Source organism: Pimephales promelas, chromosome 17 (genome assembly GCF_988280905.1).
Source record: "Pimephales promelas chromosome 17, fPimPro1.hap1.1, whole genome shotgun sequence".
In the NCBI taxonomy this organism is placed as follows: domain Eukaryota; kingdom Metazoa; phylum Chordata; class Actinopteri; order Cypriniformes; family Leuciscidae; genus Pimephales; species Pimephales promelas.
The window spans coordinates 27,747,264-27,767,690 of record NC_142785.1 but is presented as its reverse complement, the minus strand read 5'-3'; the positions used below and the strand labels follow the sequence as shown (position 1 = coordinate 27,767,690).

The 20,427-nt window shown below is 37.6% G+C and overlaps 1 long non-coding RNA gene across 1 annotated transcript; it reads right to left on the bottom strand.

Annotated features, from left to right (window-relative positions):
• Positions 1 to 6,630: 6,630 nt before the first annotated feature.
• LOC148971529 (uncharacterized) lies at positions 6,631 to 19,995 on the bottom strand. Its single transcript, XR_016147127.1, has 3 exons — positions 19,822 to 19,995; positions 12,394 to 12,489; positions 6,631 to 6,711 (listed from the first exon to the last, which is right to left on the bottom strand). It is a non-coding gene; the product is annotated as an uncharacterized LOC148971529 (long non-coding RNA).
• Between the last annotated feature and the right edge of the window lie 432 nt (positions 19,996 to 20,427).

Below are 20,427 nucleotides of genomic sequence, written 5' to 3'. Positions count from 1 at the left end.
TATTAATTAAAAAAAACAATCGGATGCAACATTGTAACAGTATAGTGTAAATATGAATAATATATCCATATATAATATTACACTGAACTGAGCAAAGAAATATGCATACATTTCTAATAATAATAGTTTCGTATGACTTTCACCCAGCAATTTCAAAATTGTTGACATCGTAACTCAATATTTGAGAATCATTGTTATAGATACTACTGATTTCAGGCGAATCATTTTTTTTTTTTTTTGTTAATTAATTATTTACAGAGGTGTAAAGTCCACGTTCAGAAAGTAAAAGTCCTCCTCAGTATTTTGTTACAATCACCTGGATTTGCTAATTAGCAGTTTTTCAGACAGGAGATCGGCTGGATGAGTTCATGGGTGGAAAAAACATGTGACATGACTTTTACTTTCTGACCCCTGGACTTTACACCTCTGACTATTTAACAATCCACACAAGACGACGGTAATTTCAGACAATGTGGTACTACTAAAATTAATTCTGTAATCGGTTTGCAACGAACTAAGCATAATATCTGATACTCCATAATTGAGATATAAAGAACAGTGGAAAGAATCCTTGGGCTCGGAAGCTTTGGCTTTATCACTGCAAATATCAATATATCATTTCATACAGACATTTACGGCAGTATTAATCATGGATAACTATTAGAACAGAACTTCCATACATCCGGCATTCCAGAAAAGGTCTCCATGCCGTTTTCGTTGGATGTGACCATTCATGGGCATCAGTGAACCATCCATCACTGGAGCACAGGGAATGAATGAAACATGGCAAACAACTGAAAGGGGAACTACGGTGAGAGCAGAAGTAAGCCAATAGCAATGTGTTGATTCGATTGAGGAAGTGATTCTGGAACACAGTTTAGTAGTGAGGAAGATGTACAGTAGAGGTTCAGTAAAAAGCGTAGAGCCCAGACAGCTGGTGCTGCTGTTTCGAACCGAGACCAGATTGGCGGAAACTAACCCATGAGACCGAAACCAGGCAGTTGTTTAAGACATTACTGAGGAATACACTATGAATGAAGGGATGAACTTGAATTAAAGCATGACACTTCATGACACTTGTTTTTTCCATCATCTTAGCACTAGGAAAGACAAATGAACCTTTGTGCATACAGAAGAAGACATTCGGCCATTAAAATCTAAATAAACATGAATTTAAAGGATGCATGTCTCGAAATTCAACTGATGCTTTCAATACATGGTCTGTTGGTTCCTGCTGGCGTATTAAAGAAATGAAAAGTGCTGAGAACCAAATATTTGCTCCGCAATTAAGCGGAAAAACATCATTTCTCAGCCCCAGATGTTCTGGCCTTTCCCAGAGTTCATGCCTTTCTATAACTTACTAAGACACTGAAACGCCTGCGCAAGAAGGACACAAATTGAAGACAAAAATATAAACAAGCAAACAATGAGTTTAGACTACTGGTCACCAACCTCTGGCCCATATTACAAGTAAACTGTACATTCAAATTTATCAATGGCTGAGGTTGGATATTCGGCTATTATTAATTGTTCATTGTATTTTCGGCTATTATAATTCATTGTATATAATAAATAATTCTTAAAGGAATAGTTCAGTTAAAAAAAAAAACATTTGCTGAAAATTTACACTCTTTACACACTTATTTATTTTTGAAATGACCAATCGTTTTGCTTGATAAGACCCTTATTCATCATGTGGTGTCGTTTAAAGCCCTTTGAAGCTGAACTGAAATTCTCATATGGACCTTGAACCGTTTGGTGCCCACTGACGTCCATTATATGGAGAAAAATCCTGGAATGTTTTCATCAAAAACCTTAATTTCTTTTTCGACTGAAGATAGAAAGACATGGACATCTTGGATGACATGGGGGTGAGTAAATTATCAGCAAAAGTTTTTTTTAAAAGTGAACTACTCCTTTAAATAATATTATTAAAACATTTCTCCTCCAGGTCAATGATTTTATCTTATATATTGCAAAATCTCTCATACTCCCACCTTAATTCCTTTATGCTTATACATCCCACAACCCCCTTCCGCCTTCAATATGCTGACCAAAATCCTTCAGGAGATGCTGACCTCTGACCTCTGTCTGCTCTGGTGGTCAGTTTTGAGGCCGCTGAGAAGCCATTGTTCGGCCCTCAGGAGGGGGCAGAGCTTTGTGTGCCTGGGACATGACTGATGCTGCGTGACCCCTGTAGTAGTTGACTACGTACCCTGATGCCGGGGCAGCTTCTGTAATTAGCTGGGATTAGTCCCCTGACAGGCCAAAGTCACGGCCCTCCCACGCTCCGAACAACATTATGCTCTCATTGCAGAAGTGCAGGGACTGGGTCATCATGATTTACACTTTTGATGCTGGCTCAGGGTGTTAGGGTATGCACATGAAGAGGTGCATTAAAACAATTGTGCCAATTTCACTGAGCCTAATTACCCATCATAACCACACTTTCCATAAAAAACACCAAATTAAAGGAGTAGTTCACTTTAAAAAAAAAAAAAAACTTTTGCTGATAATTTACTCACCCCCATGTCATCCAAGATGTCCATGTCATTCTTTCTTCAGTCGAAAAGAAATTAAGGTTTTTGATGAAAACATTCCAGGATTTTTCTCCATATAATGGACTTCAGTGGGAACCAAACGGTTCAAGGTCCAAAAGACAGTTTCAGTGCAAACTACAAATTGTTCAAAGGGCTTTAAACGATTCCAGACGATGAATAAGGGACTTATTAAGTGAAACGATCAGTCATTTAAAAAAAAAAAATAACAAAGTTTAAGTTTTATAAGCTCAAATGCTCGCCTTGCTCTGTTCTGTGATGCGTGGTTCGTGTTCAAACTCGTTCATCAAAATGAGCAAATCTTTTTTCGAGTCATTTGGTTCATTCAACGAACGAAATGAACGAATTGACTCGGAAAACGATTCGTTCATTTTGATGAACGAGTTCGAACATGAGAGTCATACAGAACAGAGCAAGGAGAGCATTTAAGCTTATAAAACTTCAACTTTGTTATTTTTTTTTTTAAATGAGCGATTGTTTCACTTGATAAGACCCTTATTCATCGTCTGCAATTGTTTAAAGCCCTTTGAACAGTTTGCAGTTTGCACTGAAACTGTCTTTTGGACCTTGAACCATTTGGTTACCAGTAAAGTCCATTATATGAAGAAAAATCCTAGAATATTTTTATCAAAAACCTTAATTTATTTTCGACTGAAAAAAAGAAAGACATGGACATCTTGGATGACATGGGGATGAGTAAATTATCAGAAAAGGTTTTTTTTTTTTTTTAAACTACTCCTTTAAATTTTTCTTTTCATTTCAGACCCGTAACACAAATGAAGATCATTTTGATAAAAATCAAATAGCTTTCTGTACCTCCGCAGACAGCTATGCGACTACCACTTTGATGCTTCAAAAAGTTCATAAAGAGATCATAAAACTAATCAATGTGAATTGAGCGGTTTAGAACACATTTTCTGAAGAGACTTGATATGATAGACAGATTGAATTTAGGCTTTTATTCACAAATAAACATTGATCAGCGAACATAAGCAGAAGCTCAAACTAAACTGCTTGACGCACAAGAGCTCTGAGGCCACCTCATTGATTCTTGAGGAAGTTCAAACGTGCTGCGTAAAACAAGAATGAACCTCATTGGTTCTCACACACTTAAATCAAGCATGCTTGTTCTTCCATTTACCACAACATGTGGAAGATCATGAATGTTTATATGTGAAAAGCCTAAATTCAATCTGCTCATCATTTACAGTAAAGTGATCGTGTCTCTTCTGAAAATTTGAAATAAACCTCTCAACTCATTTGTGTTATGATCTCTTTATGAACTTTTTGAAGCGTTGTGTAGCTGTCAATGTAGGGACAGAAAGCTCTCAGAATACACCAAAAAGATCTTCATTTGTGTTCCGAAGATGAAAAAGTCTTGCGACATGAGGGTGAGTAATTTCCATTTTTGGGTGAACTATACCTTTAATAAAACTATTGCTGCTATAAAATAATACATTACTGGTACTTTAGTTGATATCCCTTCTCCTCCTGTCTTCTGTCTAGTGTCAGCAGATTGGCATCAAGCCGTCGTCTCTCCGTTTCTCTCCGGAGAGCTCTTCACAGAGTTCACACCACCCAGGCAGAGCTGTGAACTGATGAAGTGGGAAACATATTCAGCATATGGTGTTTTAGATGAGACACTTTACTTTCCAGTCATCACAGCCACTGTGAGGAGTTGCCTAAGGGTATGAACACTTGCCTTCCTACGCTCAATTTTAGGAACAACAGGAATTCTCCTTGTTAATTTAGATGAAGTTTTAATGTTTCTACATCTTTTAATCTAAACAACCTATGCTAGCCTACTTTGGAACAGTTTATCTGTTCAGAAGTGTCTGTTTGGATGAGCTGCTGTAAAAGAGCTGAAACACCAACACATTCTCACTCCAAACTAGTCACATATTGACGCTTGGTCAGGACACTTCGGTGTCAGCTTTTAACAAACTGGCGTAATTTTTCGTGTGCATGGTACTCCATTGCTTTCAATGAGAAAACTTTGGCGTCATACACAGATGTGATGGGCATGGGAATTGGATTCAATTATATATTGGGGTATAAGACCATTATTTATGACAATTTTATTCACACTATTTAGATATGTTTGAGCATACCACCTTACTCCCAAACCTACAAATATAACATTAACAGACACAATTTATTCAAAAAGTACAAATAATCCAAGTGCTCTGAGGCCAAACGATTGATTTATGTGAGGAGCAGACCCAAAAGCGATCACCATTTCAGAGCCAAACGAGAAGAAGTGTTACGTCAGCTTTGATTGTGAAGTGGCATTGGCTCTCGTGACCCCAAAAACCCAACATGCAACACGAAATCTATCACCGGTTTTGCTATAATTAAGCTTCTTGGGATTTTAATGAATTACTGAATGTGGCTTGAGGTCTCTTGACAGGACAGATCAACAGTTGGTCATCGAATCAGTTCTTCTGTCCAACAGCATGTGATTAATATGACTTCAGCAAACAACACACCACAACAAACTCCAACCAGTCAAAGAATTAACTTCCAGTTCCAGTGGGAAAACACATTCTGGAGGGATGCCAGTTTTGAGAAAGAGGATATTGATTATTAAACCAGTTCTCCACATGAACAATGCATGTTCTGCAGATGGATGGTTTGTAACATATGACCCAAACGTGTCGAGGTGATTCTTATACAATAGTGCTATACATCCAAACAGAAGCTGTCATGTGCGATGCTGACAGCCCGTCCAGACCCCTTGAGCTCCTGAAGAATGATTATGTAAATGCAGGCATTCTCCACGCACGCCTCTTCTTGCGCCATTGTTTTTGTCTTATATGCAAATGATAAATAATCTATTGATCAGTCATTTACCCTTCAAGCTGTTCAGGGCCTGACGGGGCACCTAGGGCACGAGTCGCAACGCCTCTTGAGGTCAGGATGGGCACTGATATTGGTTACTGGGTAGGCCTTACAACAACAACAACATGTGCAAAGTAACAAATCCGCACGTGTTTGCAAGCGAGTGATTGAGCGCGTAAGTGTGAGCAAGCCTGTAAAGAGAGTGAGAGTCTGTGTGTGTGTGTGTGTGTGTGTTAGACTGTCTAGAAAACAACAGGGATCCAGTTTGGAATTGATCAGTTAACACCAATAAACCCCGCAGGACTCCAGAGACGGCAAGCAACTGCAGACAGACTGAAAAACGTCTCTGCAATGTTTATTCAAACTGCCTCACCTGTCTAAACTCAATTTCAAAATGTCTTTTCAAAAGGTAATAAATGTACTGTGTGCCAGAATAAGAGTAAATCTGACCCGAACAGGAATGCTGTTGAAATTCTAATTCTAATTGGATCAAACAAGAATCCTCTTGTAATCCACAGTTCCAGCTGGAGTTAAGTTTATGTTTTTTAGGGGTGTAAATTGATTGCATTTAAATAATAATAATAATGACATGACATGCAAATTAAATAATTGAATTAATCACAAATATAAATATTTGCTGAGAAAAGCTTGTGACAGACAATTAGTACAATTAAAATCAATTTAAAGCATTTTTTTTTTTACATGAATGCCTTGTGTTATCAGACACTGAAGATCTCTTCCAAAACGTAGTTGCCTACCAAAACATAATTTTAAGGCATCATGTCAACTAATTTGTCCTAATTTAGAATTTTTTATCCAATATTATTTGTCTACAAATGTATTTTTTATACTTGGCAACATGCTAACTGTGAACTGTAATGGAAAAAACTGTCATTAGGATGTCTTATAAAGTTGCCGCAGATGTAGTCGGCAGACTAAAGTCTGTGGTTGTGCAGTATATCTTTGTAATTGTGAACGTCAAGCACATCATACTAGATTAAAATGGAGAATTGGTTTACATTAATAGAATAATTGATTTCCATGCGAGCGGGTCATTTATGAGACAGATAACCTGAATTCCCTTGTCATGTTGTCACGCTATTGCATACAACAATCTGAGAAATCACAGAGCAGATTTCATGCATTTCACAACAAATGGAAAAAAAGTCAATTACATGCAAATAAGCATAGCAGAAAACACGCCCTCACATGAGCACATCGAACAAATGAGAACAATCTGACCTCAGACGGCTCCATCGCTGGGGAGAAGGGCCCAAGTTTTGTCATAAATGCTTCCTCCCCTTAAGGGGCCCTGAAAAACAAAAGGTTTCAAATTACTTTCATACGGCTGTAAAATTAGGTCTTGTGGAATTAAAAAAAGAAAAGACAAGCTAAAGAATCACTATCCCTCTGCACAATCAGTTGGAAATGAGTAAAATCCCATGAACAGATGGTGAGGACTACAGACATGTGTGCACATGCCATGACTGGGTTTATATTATAATTGTATATGCTATAAAGACTGTTAATATGGCACTATAGTCTAATCTTTTTATATTTTAACCCACAAGATTCATTTTAGTTGTACTAATAACAAGCGTCACTCTTACCTTTACAATCTACCCAACATATTGCCAATGTTGGCACCACCAATGCAACCATGCAGAACGCCCTAATTAGACAGAATGCACCAAAATGAAACCTTAGCAACCCAGAGGAACCACCCACAAAATATTTGTATTTATATATATCAGTATTTTTTAATCAATATATTATGAATATTTGATAAGAATAAGAGTAAGAAACAAGACCTGGAATGATGCAAGCTATTTTACATACTGTACAGGAGCAACCCAACATTCCCAGTGCTAGACTCACATTTTTATTCCAAGGTCTTCAGATTATGAATGGGACAATTCAAACATTTAAGAAAACAATATCCAGTTGCTATCCCATCCTCCCTGACTCCTGTTCTCAGGAGTCCAGAAGGGACAATATTATCTTCAAAGACAGTGAACATTGAAAGAATGTCTTCTGAAGAAAAAAAAATGACTGTGTGAGATAAGAGAGAAAGCTGGTATCTCTGCACCTGTTGTAACACACTGCTGGGGTCCAGGTCGCTCACTGGACAGGGCTAGCCAAAAGTTCATGGGGGCTGGGAAGGCCAGTCGAATTCTAAACCTTAAATGACAGCTATGGCTGGGTCAACACCCCTCACGTTACAGACAGCGGGAGCGTGTGTGTGTGGGAGAGAGAGTTTCACCTTGTTCATTGAGGTGGCCCAGGGTTGAAGTTATGTTTGTGGCATGTTAAATATTAGCTTAGCTGTTCAAGCCATTAGCAGTGATTTCATTTAGCCACCAGTTAGGCTGTTACACACTTAGAGGGGGCTTCAGTCTGCTGGCCTCAACCTCCGTCTTTTCAAAACAGATACTGCATGTGAAAATATAGGCTGGGGTTCTCCATCTGGACGTCTTTCCTTTGAGTTTATCAGTTCAGATGTTTCTCGTGTTCTTCTACTTAGTTAATGGTGTTGCCACAAAAATATTTTCAAAAAACACACTTCCCAGAATCTCAAAATAAAAGTTTTCTCTCTCAAATCAGTCCAATCCAATTAAATAAGGATAGCATTTGCTAGGCATAATTAAGGAGTAATGTATATTGTATTTTAAACTACAGTAAATGTTTACAAAATGGGGGGGGGGGGGGGGTGAAAAATTTGCTCAAACCAGTCAAGTACTGTTTACAAGGTTTTTCTGAGTAGCGAAGGCATAGCATGCAAACAGTACAGATTACTAAGAAATTTTAAGTTCAACAAATTATTGGACATTAAGTAAAGCTAACAAAAACATTATTAGTAAGAACAATGTTAGATTTTACAGTGATTCTGCTATAAATAACCCCTAAAAATAACAGTTTTAAAGACATGAGGGTGAGTAAATCAAATGAAAACAGAATTTTCCTTTTTGGGTAAACTATCCCTTTAAATGAGCAAATAGGTATTAAATTGTTTGTTGAATTGCTGTATTTACTATTTAATCAATCATTTCCATGTCTTTGTTCCTTTGTGCTGATCTTCTGCGTGTCTTTTGCAACCACACATTTAGAGATTCAGAGACTCCAGGCTCAATTATTCATGTGTGCTCAGCGCTGTGCTGTAATCCTGGCCGACACTAAAAGTCTGTCTAGATTTAGCATCATGAAATTTTCATGGTTAAAAGAGAGGCTCTTTCTCCATCTTTTCACATCTCCGCCCTACCCTTTTCTCTCACTCCTCGTACAACAGTCTGCGCTGGCTGTTTTACGGTTTCATATTCTCCTCTCACTCTCTCTGTCAGAAACACACGCCCACTTGCACACCTTACACTTCTCTCCACGCTGATGATGGACAAGGCCTTGAGCCCTGAGGCGAGTCAACCAGGTCACTGAAACACATCTGGGTTTATTTAGTTTCCCTTCAGCAGACGCACTGCATTCAGCTTCACAAGGTCCTTTTACTGTATGTATATATATATATATATATACACTGTATATATATAGTGAAGTCCATTTCCAGAGCATTATAGGGCAATCGGAATACGTATCCTCAGAAACCGAAGGGAAGCTTTCAACTAGACATACATAACGTAAGTAATGTGTGTGTTTGTGAAACTGCACCCCTGGTTGGATTTGTTCTGCTTCTGTCTTTGATTCCCTGAGGCGTAGAAGTGTGTTTTTCTCGGAGCAGCTTTAGCATGCATTAGTCAATCGGAGCAACATATCAGATCATCAAGATCCAGCCAAATGGTTATGTGGCACCTAACTAGAATCATTCAGTTCTGATTTTGTCTGTCATGAAGACATCTGCTTCCTGTTCTCCAGCTCATCAAATGGTGAAAAAAAAAAAAAAAAACGCTAGGTTTAGGTTCCTCAGTAAAATTCCTAAGGATGAAAAGGTATCCTTCAAGTTTACTAGAAGGGTTCACACCTGTAACAGCCATATCTCTTCTTTGTCTTATTTTTTTTTCCTTCACAGAAAGATAGAATATGCTCTTAATTTTCCTGAATCCAAGAGCAGCAACCCCCCATCTCTTGACAAATCATAAATACATCATTTATCATACTGAAAATGGCTCCAACTGAGCACTTAGATGGAGATCATTTTTATGATTTAGAAGTGCAGCTCATTTTTGCTTTTAATATGAAGCTCTAAATCAAACCCAGCTGCCTTATCCTCATAAAGCTCATTTTGAGTGTCTTTCTGAAAACCAATTCACAATTTTCACTCTTTTCTTTTCCTCTTACCTCAAAAGAAATCCATTACAAGTGTAAATGTACACTTGACACCATTGCAAGTAGCTTACAAAAAATCATGACATTTCATGGTAGCATTATTTGTTCAGTACCTCAGTTATTAATTCTTGCTATTTTTCTTGAAACTTCTCATGAGACTGGGTTGCCTAATACAGCTCAAAACCAAACAAACTGAAGAAAAAAACCCAGATCAAATTAATTTTAGTGAAAAAATTACATATTTGTAGTATAACACAAATAAAATAAAAGCTAAAAGTTGCAAGCTACTCCAGTAGAGACAGAAAGAGTGAGAGTTATCGAGAGAAGGCTGGTAAGTTTTCAGTGCTAATCATCTGACGTTAATCTCTGAGTCTGAAGCGATGCCAATATTAGTGTAGCAACATTAGCAGTTTCTCCTGTTATCTCAGTGGAAAAGATTGTGTGGGAGAAAGACAAGGCCTGCAATTTGCCGCTATTGTAATTTCACTCCTCAAACTCTCCAGAATCACGGCGCAGAGCAGCAATGGAGATCAGCCGATAACTCACAATGAGTTTTTCTAATTACAACACGAACCCTCATCTGCCTTCCTCATCTTCCTCACCATCATTAGCCCACCCACTCCACAGCAATCCAACACAATTGGAAAAACCAAGACATGATTACGGCAGACGTTTGGTTTAAACAGACAATCCGCCCTTTGGATAGTTTCGTTCCGATCCTAGTGAGTTGCCAGGAAATCCTGGAATTAAAAAGAGATTTTCAAGACTTTAGAGTCATGGGAATTAATGAAATCTTAGAAAAATCATGAGAAAGTTATGAGCTCTAAAATATCTAATCAGATAGAAATTCCTTTTTGTGAGTAATTTATTTGTTTAATTTAATTTATTTATTTTAAAGAAAGAAAGAACAACTGAGTGGCCATTTTCATTAACAATTTCATGTTTCATTTACAAAATTTAAAATGTGAGGGCTTCATAAACACGTTTATGAAGTTATATTTCTCTCTTCTAAACCCAGTTGAGTAAAGACGAAGAAGTTTTCAAGGGTGTTTTTGAGCGGTTTGTTCCTCTCATTCCAGTTCCCCGAAGCCCTAAAGCCTGTGAAACCATTTCAGTGAACCCTACCAACAGAGTTAAGTATGCATGGTCAAGCATTTTTTCTTATGGCTGGTTTTATAGGCCACATTTTATGCAGGTTCATTTTGCACTCAGCAACACAGAAGAAAACCAACAGCCTTCAACTCTCTCCATCTCTCTCTCTCTGTGGCCACCTCTTTTAAGAGACCCATTAAGCCTCCGTTTTCTTATTTCAAATGCTTAGGTGTAGAAGCATGTCAGGTTTACACCTAGGATGTTCTTTATGAGCCTGGATATACAGTAGACTATAGCATCTACTGTCAAGGCCTCGTCACTTCACCTGTTTAAGACAACGCCACAGGTTATGATGCGAGACTGAGCCACAAAATACTAAGCAAGCAATTTTGCACACTCCACGTGAGGAAAACTATGAAGACAGGAATCCCACACACAATAGCTACGTTTAAACAAATACAAATAATCTGGTAAAACTGAGCCATGTAATCCTGACTATATAACTACACTGTAAAAAAAATATTACTGTAAAAAATTAAATATTAAATCCCAGTCACTAACATGAGGTATCATAAGCATCTAACTGATGCTAAATGATGTGTTTACTAACTCCCTGCGTTTGTGTCTGATCATAGTTTGCAGTATGAGTCCAGATGTCAGCGCACACACACACACACACGGATCCTAGTGAGACTAATCCTTCAGTGAGACACACAACATGAGGGATGAGGCCACCCAGAGCCTCTCTACACTCTTCTACAAATCCTCAGGTTTTTCTCTTCTTCTTGCCATTTCACAAGCCTTGTGAGATCTTTAACAGTTTTGAGGTCTGAACTCACTCAATTACTGTTTAAAATGTGTTCACATAGAAAACAGTTGTTTTAAATTGTAATACTATTCCACAATATTACCGTTTAACTGTATTTTTGATCAAATAAATTCAGCCTTGGTGAGCATAAAGCACTTCTTTCATCTTGATTATTTCAAATTCTTGACTGGTATTTTAGCATGTACTTGCCATTACATGATCATAAAAAACAATGACGTGAATGTATAATATCACATAAAAGCCCTGCTTACTGTATCCCAGCCAGATCAAATACTCAGGCCATTAAGAAATTCTACACATTTACTTTCTTATTAACATCCAATCTTTTCTGCATTTTATAACTGTAATATATTATTAACATATACCCAGGGTATTTATGCTAGGAAGATTCAAAAAACATCCAATTTTTTGCATGAATGGAAGCCTGCCAGCACAGACTCTTATCATAAATGTGTATGCATATCTAAAGTGACTTTGGCCGTGTGCTATAGTTATGGCAGGTATGTAATGATGCATGCCTGAACTAGTTTTGGTTGAGTGATGACATGCCATTTCTGTAATATTCACACACCGACACATGACTGAATACACAATCTCATCCAGTCTGTAAACATCAGCAACTGTCCCCTTATTGCTTTAGGTGGTTCGGTCAATAAAGGCCAGGTGGGAGATGCAGATGTTAAATGGCTGGAGGCAATATATCGACTTTATTCTGTCCTGAAATGGCATTTTGATGGCACACAGCCATGCCATGGTCCCATGATGGGGAGCATTGGGAGACACACACACACACACACATACCCAAACACAGGTTTTTGGGCCCCATTTCCAGCAGTGAAACTTCTCCCAATCCCAGTGGTCCGATGTCAGTAGCTTATTAAAGGGGGGTGACCAGCCCTGTAGGCACAAGAATATATGAATAAATTTATTACACTAATGCAATGACCTTCAAACTGCAAGAGGCATTCACACTTTAAACCATCTATAGATGTAATGGTTTTAAGTTTTAGAAAACGAAAAGAAAAAAATCATTCCAGTAAAAATGCATAACCTCATATTAATCACCTGAGAAACTGTAGACCACATTCAACCCTACAAAGGATTGGGGGATGTTCTGCATTAAAACGCAGGAACAACGAGTGTCGTGCAATGAGAGTGAACATAGAGGAGAGAGACTGGAACAACCCTTGTTTCTTTTTCACAATTAAATATATAACATCAAACAATACAGAAACACTATCGTTCAAAATTTTGGGGCTGGTAAGATTTTTTTTTATGTTTATGAAATAAGTTTCTAATACTTACCAAAGTACAATACTATTAAATCTTTTTTTTAATAATTTATTAAATAATTTATTCTTGTGATGGGAAACAGTTGTGCTGCGTAATATTTGTGTAAATCATGACTTTAATGACTGTTTGAAGGTTGAAAATTTGAAATCACACTGTAAAAAAACATTTCCATGATTTGTAATCACACAACATTTTTTCTTTTGTCAAATCAACAAAGATAATTTATGTAGTTCAGATAACATAATATTTTGAGTTTCTGGTGATTAAATTAATCTCCATTGTATTAACTCAATATTTCCATTTCAATGAACTTAAAATTAAGTCAACCAGGTTACTCATTTTTTTTAAGTTAAGTTAAACCAACAATATTTTTTTACAGTGCAACTATTCAGATCAAGTGAATTCCCCAAGGCACCCAAGCATTTTGCATGGGTAAAACAGTAACACCACTCACACTTTCTTCAGAAATTGTAAAAGTCAATCACATCTTACTGAGAATGAGTACTAGTGAAATCAGAAATAATAATGGACAATGAACTGATGGAACGGTGGGGTTTCCTTACCCATCACACACGCAGAGACTGAAATGCATCAACGGTGATAACGTGCTCAATAGACTGTCTAATACCTATGAATGTTTTTACCATTATACGCACACACAAAAATAAACCACAGTGAACTCGATCCACTCATTAGGGTTTTCCTGAGCCTCCGGCCTTTAAGAACGGCTAGAGTCTCATCAGACAGCAAATTAGACTCATCCATTCGTCTGTGCAAGAGAGACTTCCTGCGGGGACACGAGTCAATTGTCCCATCGCCGTGCGCACACAACCAAAATGTTCCTGCTCTCTGAATTATTGATGGATGTCAGTCAGTGTGTCTGACCACATTTAAGTGTTTCCACGGGGGGTCCAAAAAGCAATCAAAACACACATGCACACGCACGAGCACAGCTGGTCGTTTCGCTATCTTCAGTCGTCTTTTGTTATGACCCCACGCCACTCGTTGCTATTGATGTTCGCTATTAGGATACAAAATTAAACTTGTGTTTAACGTGCTTCAGTATGCCATCTTAATCTGATAAGATAATCATGCATGTGCACATACACTGTATACTGCCTAGTGCCTACTGTATTATTAAAGATAGTATGTATGCAGTGTACTAGATTGTTGTCATATGACCTCATTACACTGCATGTGAGTGTGTCCAATCATCATCCTGGAAAAAAAAAATCATTTCTTTCTTTAAGTTTTTTTAGACAAAAAGTCTTGAAGGTATGCTTTAGTACAGGTTCTACTAACAGCTTTAACAGAAAATAATTTTGAAACATCCCACAACCAAAATTGTGGTTTCATTAAAGGGATTCTCCCCTTTTTTGGAAATAGGCTCATTTTACAACTCCCCCTGAGTTAAACAGTTGAGTTTTAACGTTTTTGAATCCATTCAGACGATTTTCTGATATTTAAGAATATCAGTAACCAGACCGTTTCTGGTCTCATTAACTTCCATAGTAGGAAAAAAATATATACTATGGAAGTCAATGAGACCAGAAACGGTCTGGTTACTAATATTCTTCTAAACATCAGAAAATCGGCTGAATTGAGTTGTAAAATGAGCCTATTTCCAAAAAAGGGGAGTATCCCTTTAAGACGATTGCAATGGAAGAAAACAGGCAACGGATATTTTAAAGACACATATACAGTGTAGAAACAATATTTTTATAGAAGGCCATCCAGATATTGACATCCCACAGAAATGTCTAGTGATGCTGAAACATAATTCATTATGAGTACAGTTGGCTTTTGTGATTTATGTTACGTGCTTCAGAACTTTCGCCAAGGGAATATAGTGAGCATCAATGCTCCCTGATTTACAATGTGCAATGTGGGATTTTATGGAGTGAATGTTTAAGTGCACTTCAGATTTTGCAATTTAGACAGCCCTTAAAATGGCCGACTACCCTGTCTAGTGCCTTGACTACTGAACTAGGGAGCTTATTGACACACACTCAAGGTCTTGCTAGAAAGTTACAAGCAGGTGAGTTTGATCAAGGTTGGAACTAAACTCTGAAAAACACTAAATACTGTGCAGTATTCCATTCCAAACACAACCAGAAAGAATACATTTATTGTTTTTAATCCAAATATTTCAAGCATGCTAAATACTTTTCACATGGCCTCATCACGCTGCATGTGTATAATCCAGTAATCATTTTGAAAATAAAAATGGTTCCATGTGTTCTTTTAATGCAGTTTTGTGCAACTTCCTGTCAGTCCAATCAAAAAATAGTCATAAAAGAAACAGTGGCTGAATTTGGAATGGCATACAATTATACTAATAAGATATGGTAGAAATAGTAGGAGAAGTTTGCTAGTTGAACACATTGCATTAGTGTTCTATATCTACAGCACTCTATGTAGAATACTGCATATTTGATCAAATTTAGTTAGGCCTTCCAGCTATTAAATGCATATAGAAAATGTATACTGCGCAGAGTTTGAATAAATACTGCATACCACAAAAATAGTATGAGTAGAGAAAAATAGTAAGCAGGAGTAGCAGCATGCTCATGGTTAAAAATAACACAGCTCCATCCACCTTTCTTTTTCAAATCCTCTTTTTTCTTTGTCCATCTGTCCCCACATTCTTAATGCCATTTGTTTATATTTCCTCTCTTATGTCTGCACTAAAATCACTATATAAAAGACAGCTGCATGATCCAGCATGCTGCTTCCTTCAATAGTTACTCAATCCTAAACCTCAGATCCTGCATAGGTAACGTACACTGTTAACCTGTCAATCTGATTGGCCAAATGGTCCTCAATAGTCCCATATACATGGATTATGATTAAGATTTGCTATTTTTATCCAAGTAAGAGATGTTTAATCTGGTTGGCAAAAGGACCTGGTGTAGATTTTATCCATTGAAAGGAAGCACGCAAGGATATTAAATGTAGTAACACACTTTCTGCCAAAGCCAAATCTCAGGAAATCAAAGGAAACACCTGTGAGGGTGTTGAATGTCACATTGAGAGGATAGTTCCTTTACTTAAGTGCATTCACAACAAACACAAACAACTTCTAGTGGAATTTCACAGACATTTAGAAAGCATCATTTAAACTCCAGGATAACTTGTTTATTCGCTCCCTCATTGCAGCCATAAAGTCTTGAACTGAATTAGCCACACCTTCCACAAAGTTGAACTGGAATTTGAATGACATGGAGTGTTCATTCAAGTCACGTCAGAATGATTGCATTTATGAGCCAAACACAAATGAAGGCCACCATCAAGCCGTAATTACGAGTGGAAAACTCAGGATTGTCTTTGAGCCCCAAGTTTCTGAGTTGGAGTTGTGACAGTCGGCGAAAAAATAACAGATGCAATGGCTGCCTTGTCTACTCTGTATTGACTATTTGTTTGTTGTAAATTAATTTACAATAAAACTAGATAACTTGCAAGTATAAAATATAACGAAATGGAATATTTAACGATTCAGCACCATGGTTTACAGCAACACGAATTGGATGAAAAAACATAAAAAAGCAAAACCATGTCTGATGTGCATTCTGATCACTTTCCTTTTCAAATCCTCTTTTTTCTTTGTCCATCTGGTCCCACATTCTTACATTCAATGCCATATGTTTATATTTCTTCTTTTACAGTATGTCTGCACTAAAACCAACACCACCATATAAAAGGGTGTTACGGCTTGCCAATGCATAAATGAAAACTTTCCAAGTGGACTTGAACACGGTCTAACATTTGAGTTCATTTTAAGTCAAATTCAAATTGCTTTTCTGCATCCAGTTTGCTATTTCACATTTAGAAATTCTCTGTTTATTCTGAATAGCGAACAACCCTGACGTAAACGGTCCTCCTCCCCTTTCCATGTGCTGTCATAGAAAATTTACAGCCAGTTCTCTTTCGTCCATCCTTGACACGTGTGTAATAAAATAAAGACTAGGTCAGTTACATTCCCAACCATAACTTGCCACTTTTAAAACATAAATGTCATGAAAGCGCACTACGTACGTACCACTCTTGAATAGAAAGCAGCATGAACTAATGTGGTATCAAGGGGGCTGAGTGAGCTGAATTATTGATTCCCCCTCTTTTCTGCAAGGCATGTTTTCCTCTGTGGTGGACCTTCAAAAATATTTTAAGTCTAAATCCAGCCAGATTAAATATGCTAGAAAGCAACCATTAAGAGGGGGTCTATAAATGAGACATAGGGGATTCACATGTCAAGAAAAGGCCAGGTGTTTGCACCTATCCGAACCTCGAAAACAACAGCAGTCATACCCACAACAGCCCCACGGCTGCTGTGACGACAGCAAGTCATCGGTTAAGAGTAAAGTAGCAATTACTGGATACCATTCAGCGCCCAGAGCTTAGCAGCAGCAGCATAAACACTTCCTCTAAAGGTGTATTGGCGCTGATCCCTCATGTCTTAAAGGAAGAGGCCTAATCAGGATCATCATTTATTGGCATGGGTCATGCCAACAGATTTTTTTCAGAAGTTTTGAATGCAGGCCAGTAAAGTCAGAATGGTGTAAACAGACTAACCGGAATGAAGTCTACACTTCGGCTTGCAATGAGCAATTATCTAGTCTCAGACATGCCGGTGTTGTCTGTTATCTTGATGAAAGGAAGACAATTATCGAACGACGCAGAAAAAAAGAAAGCCGAGACATGTTTTGCTCTTCACGAGTCCAAGTTCGTTCCCTCATGGCGTCATTTTCGGCTGTTTCTAACAGGGAATGTCAATTAGCTAAATACGTGACAAGTTCTAGCAGGAATGATTTGAGTTAAATATTCAGAATCATTCCATCTAGCAATTACTGGAATAAGTAGGTGAGCGATTTTCAGGATTATATTACAATGCCGTGGATGCACAAAAACAACATGGATGTGTTGTAGTGTGTGCCACAGTCTCCCTGTTGTTTACAGAAGAGCATATGGCTTTTGTCCTTATCTCGGTTCCCTAGAATGCTTCGCTCCCGGGAGGACGGAGGAGTCACCCAGGGCTCGGCTTTGCTCTATTCCAGCCAAGGATCTCTAAGATCGGGTAACACCTCAGCCCCATAGGGGGTCCCTGGGGCCAGCTGTGTTTTCAGTTCATGTCAACCCGACAGAGTGTCAGCCGGCCCTTAGAGTGGAAAAAGAGCTGGAATACAGACGATGACAACAGTCACTATGGGAATCGAGTAGAAAACGGTCACTATGGGAATAGAGTAGTATGTGATAAAACGTAATAGACAAGTATTTAATAAAAAGGGGTCTGTAAACAATCTTAAAACAATAAAAAAAAATGTCTTTAAAGTTTACAATTTTTATACAAGCATTTGGGTATCATAAGCTGGGTTTCCATCCACAAATGTTGTGCAATTTTTGAGATATCAACAACCACAAAAAAAAAAATTACTACTTTGACCTTTAACATCCTAGATGCTAAATAAACTATTGAAAATTGCCTGAGGAGCAATAAAAACATGTTGGCCTTTTGTGTCAATAACGAATTTTTTGGATCATTGCATAAATGTTTTTTTTTTTTAAGAAATCGCATACACAAATTAGACATTTTTCTAAATTCATATAAAAAATATATGCTTGCTTGCATGAGGTGGAAATGTGTATTATTAGGTAGAAACAGGAATATAAGGAAAAAAAATTAAATTTGCCTTGAACTTTTGACATAAGGTCTTTTTTACCGTAAAAAATCCTGCAATTTTCAGAACTTAAAAGGTCTTATATTTGATAATGTTGTACTCACGTTTACTAACAAGCCTTAAAGGAGCCGCCCCTTAAAAACAGATCATTTCAGACAGATGGTCCGAATGAAGGTTTAAAATAATAATGTCATGACCCTTTTAAGAAATATCAAAAATATGCATCGAAGTCATGTAATTTTAAGTCATGTGACTGAATAATTTGCTTAGATTGGCTACTAAGAGCTCCCAGAACTGTTGGTTTGGTTGTCTTGAACAAGTAAAGCTTAATTGACTTGACTAATTGAATATACTTGGATGAAAACAAAGCATTTGATGGCAAGTAATATACAATATACTGGCCAGTAATATTCAATAAGGCTTCCTACTTTTGAACTTTGAGTTTGAATCTCCCTATCCGGCGGCACATACATTCCAGGACAAACTTTTTTGGAAATAAAGTAGTTTGAGGCAACCTGCACAACCAGCATAACACAAAAGATCGCTCATACATCCTCAGGTGACCCATATAGGGGTTTGTAAGGTTTTAGTGTCCATGGCAGATGCTGCTCCACCACACTTTCTAACCCAGGTGCAAATCACCTGTCCCCAGAGACTGCACTGAACGGAAAACTAGAACTGCAGTGTTGTTTGATAGGCTGGTGGCTCTGACCAGCAATAAACACACCAGTGTGTGCTGGTGGATCTCACCACAGGTACATGGACAGAGATCTCTTTTCATTAGAGGGTCAGTGGGTGGGCTACAGGAATGTATCCACTGACTGCATCCTCTATTTATGAGGCAATATGGAGAAGAAGAAGAAGCTGTAGATCTACTAGGTATCTGAACTTGATGCTGCCCAAATCCTTCTCTGAATCAGTTGGAAAAAAACTACAAAAACACGATGCTTTTTAGATGCTACAGCCTGCTAAAAACAACTTCCTGAGCATCTTCTTATTAAGAGGTGTGTTTGTGTCATTTTAAATGCGTATTTAACATCTTAGAACAACAGAAACCGTACTGTAAAGACTTGGTTACAAACAAACAAACAAACAATAAATAAAATCCTTCAGAGGTGCTGAGGTAAAATTTAGGCCTAACATCACAGTTCGTTAGTACAAAATGCAGTCAAACTGTAAAATGGATCAAGAAACAAGCCATTAAGAAAACAGCGTTCCGCGTTAATTAATCTTCAGCGTCACGGCAAAATAAATGATATCTTACCTGTGATTTGAATGTGAATTCATTATCTCTATAATGAATTTGATGCAATAACAACATCGTATTTCCCAACATAATGGCAAGAAACGCATTTCTTTTTTGTTATCCTTGCGTTTTACACCAGCAAAAACATCAAATTGTCAAAACAACAACAACAAAAAATGTTCTGTGGATCAGTGTCCGATTCCCGAATGAAAGACTCGTAAGAGCCGGTTGACCGAGTCAAAAGAATGACTCTTATGAGCTGGTTCCCCTATGGCTGGCTCTTTAGTTTGAATCTTCTGGTTAATCTTTTACTGAACTGAAGCAGAGCGGTTACTGATCAATATTTGACTCACTTTCTGAACATATAATTATTTTCAGATCAAAATTGAACAACATAGACTGTGATTTAGAGTCTAGATTGCTTCATTTTAGATGTTTTTTTTTATAGATTTTACAAGGCCTGTATTTATTTCATACAGGGTGAAAGGGTGGATGGGAGCTCAAAAGGGTCATAAGGTGACCTCATATGACCTTTTCAGTGATGAAAAAGATTTTAAATATTCAATGAACCACAAGTAATTGGCATAATGTATAATTGTACAATTAACATTAATTATGAAAAAG